Source organism: Bison bison, unplaced genomic scaffold, assembly GCF_000754665.1.
Source record: "Bison bison bison isolate TAMUID 2011002044 unplaced genomic scaffold, Bison_UMD1.0 scf7180017864373, whole genome shotgun sequence".
Classification (NCBI taxonomy): Eukaryota; Metazoa; Chordata; class Mammalia; order Artiodactyla; family Bovidae; genus Bison; species Bison bison.
The window spans coordinates 7,174,976-7,177,298 of NW_011494945.1; the positions used below are offsets into that span (position 1 = coordinate 7,174,976).

At 45.3% G+C, this 2,323-nt stretch overlaps 1 protein-coding gene across 6 annotated transcripts in view; it reads right to left on the reverse strand.

The window, feature by feature from the left end:
- The window catches only part of LACE1 (lactation elevated 1), a 201,090-nt gene that overhangs the window by 27,148 nt on the left and 171,619 nt on the right, over positions 1-2,323 (reverse strand). Inside the window, exon 14 of one of the 6 annotated variants that reach the window (XR_826771.1) lies at positions 1,108-1,125. The exons of the other annotated variants lie outside the window; for them this stretch is intronic. The gene's annotated coding sequence lies outside the window, so the exon portion shown is untranslated. Of the gene's footprint in view, positions 1-1,107; positions 1,126-2,323 lie in introns of those variants that run through there. 6 annotated transcript variants of the gene reach the window in all.

A 2,323-nucleotide genomic window follows, 5' to 3' on the forward strand; every position in this document is an offset into this window, starting at 1 on the left:
AGCTATACATCTGTGTCTCTTTTGCTGTCTCGTATACAGGGCTATTGTTACCATCTTTCTAAATTCCATATATATGCGTTAGTATACTGTATTGGTGTTTTTCTTTCTGGCTTACTTCACTCTGTATAATCGGCTCCAGTTTCATCCACCTCATTAGAACTGATTCAAATGTATTCTTTTTAACGGCTGAGTAATACTCCATTGTGTATATGTACCACAGCTTTCTTATCCATTCATTGGCTGATGGACATCTAGGTTGCTTCCATGTCCTGGCTATTATAAACAGTGCCGCGATGAACATTGGGGTACACGTGTCTCTTTCAATTCTGGTTTCCTTGGTGTGTATGCCTAGCAGTGGGATTGCTGGGTTGTATGGAAGTTCTATTTCCAGTTTTTTAAGGAATCTCCACACTGTTCTCCATAGTGGCTGTACTAGTTTGCATTCTCACCAACAGTGTAAGAGGGTTCCCTTTTCTCCACACCCTCTCCAGCATTTATTGCTTGTACACTTTTGGATCGCAGCCATTCTGACTGGCATGAAATGGTACCTCAACAATGAGGAAATTTTAACTGCACAAGCAGCTAGCTCTTTGAAATGCTTAACCTAGGTATTAACAACCCAACAGACACTGAAAAAAATATTGGCAGGGGGAAGAAAACCAGCCCAATGGTTGCTAGAACTATTTAACAAAGTCATTTGTTAAAATAATGCTAACCTCGTCCGAGGTCAGGGGCAGAAGCCAGGAGGACCCCATGCCCGAGGGGCAGCAGCCAAGAAGAGCTACCCCACGTCTGAGGTCAGGGGCAGTGGCCGAGAGTACCAGGCTGCGACGGCGCAGGAACGGCTGAGAGGCGCTATCCCCCGCCCGAGGCCAGGGGCGGTGGCCGGGAGGAGCTACCCCACGTCCAAGGAGTGGTGGCTGCGCGGGAGGCAGGAGGGCCTTAGAGGAGCTACTCCACGTTCAAGGTCAGGAGAGGCGACTGTGAGCAGATATCCTTCGTCCAAGGTAAGGAGCAGTGGCTGCGCTTTGCTGGAGTAGCCATGAAGAGACACCCCACGTCCAAGGTAAGAGAAACCCAAGTAAGACTGGTAGGTGTTGCGAGAGGCATCAGAGGGCAGACACGCTGAAACCATAACCACAGAAAACTATAGTCAATCTAATCACACGGACCACAGCCTTGTCTAACACAATGAAACTAAGCCATGCCATGTGGGGCCACCCAGGATGGGAGGGTCATGGTGGAGAGGTCTGACAGAATGTGGTCCACTGGAGAAGGGAATGGCAAACCACTTCAGTATTCTTGCCTTGAGAACCCCATGAACAGTATGAAAAGGCAAAATGATAGGATACTGAAAGAGGAACTCCCCAGGTCAGTAGGTGCCCAATATGCTACTGGAGATCAGTGGAGAAATAACTCCAGAAAGAATGAAGGGATGGAGCCAAAGCAAAAACAATACCCAGTTGTGGATGTGACTGGTGATAGAAGCAAGGTCCGATGCTGTAAAGAGCAATATTTCATAGGAACCTGGAATGTCAGGTCCATGAATCAAGGCAAATTTGAAGTGGTCAAACAAGAGATAGCAAGAGTGAACATCGACATTCTAGGAATCAGCGAACTGAAATGGACTGGAATGGGTGAATTTAACTCAGATGACCATTATATCTACTACTGCGGGCAGGAATCCCTTAGAAGAACTGGAGTAGCCATCATGGTCAACAAAAGAGTCTGAAATGCAGTACTTGGATGCAATCTCAAAAAACAGAATTATTTCTGTTCGTTTCCAAGGCAAACCATTCAATATCACAGTAATCCAAGTCTATGTCCCAACCAGTAAGGCTGAAGAAGCTGAAGTTGAACGGTTTATGAAGACCTACAAGACCTTTTAGAACTAACACCCAAAAAAGATGCCCTTTTCATTATAGCAGCCTAGAATGCAAAAGTAGGAAGTCAAGAAACACCTGGAGTAACAGGCAAATTTGGCCTTGGAGTACAGAATGAAGCAGGGCAAAGGCTAATTGAGTTTTGCCAAGAGAACACACTGGTCATAGCAAACACCCTCTTCCAACAACACAAGAGAAAACTCTACACATGGACATCACCAGATGGTCAACACCGAAATCAAATTGATTATATTCTTTGCAGCCAAAGATGGAGAAGCTCTATACAGTCAGCAAAAACAAGACCAGGAGCTGACTGTGGCTCAGATCATGAGCTCCTTATTGCCAAATTCAGACTTAAATTGAAGAAAGTAGGGAAAACCACTAGATCATTCAAGTATGACCTAAATCAAATCCCTTATGATTATACAGTGGAAGTGAGA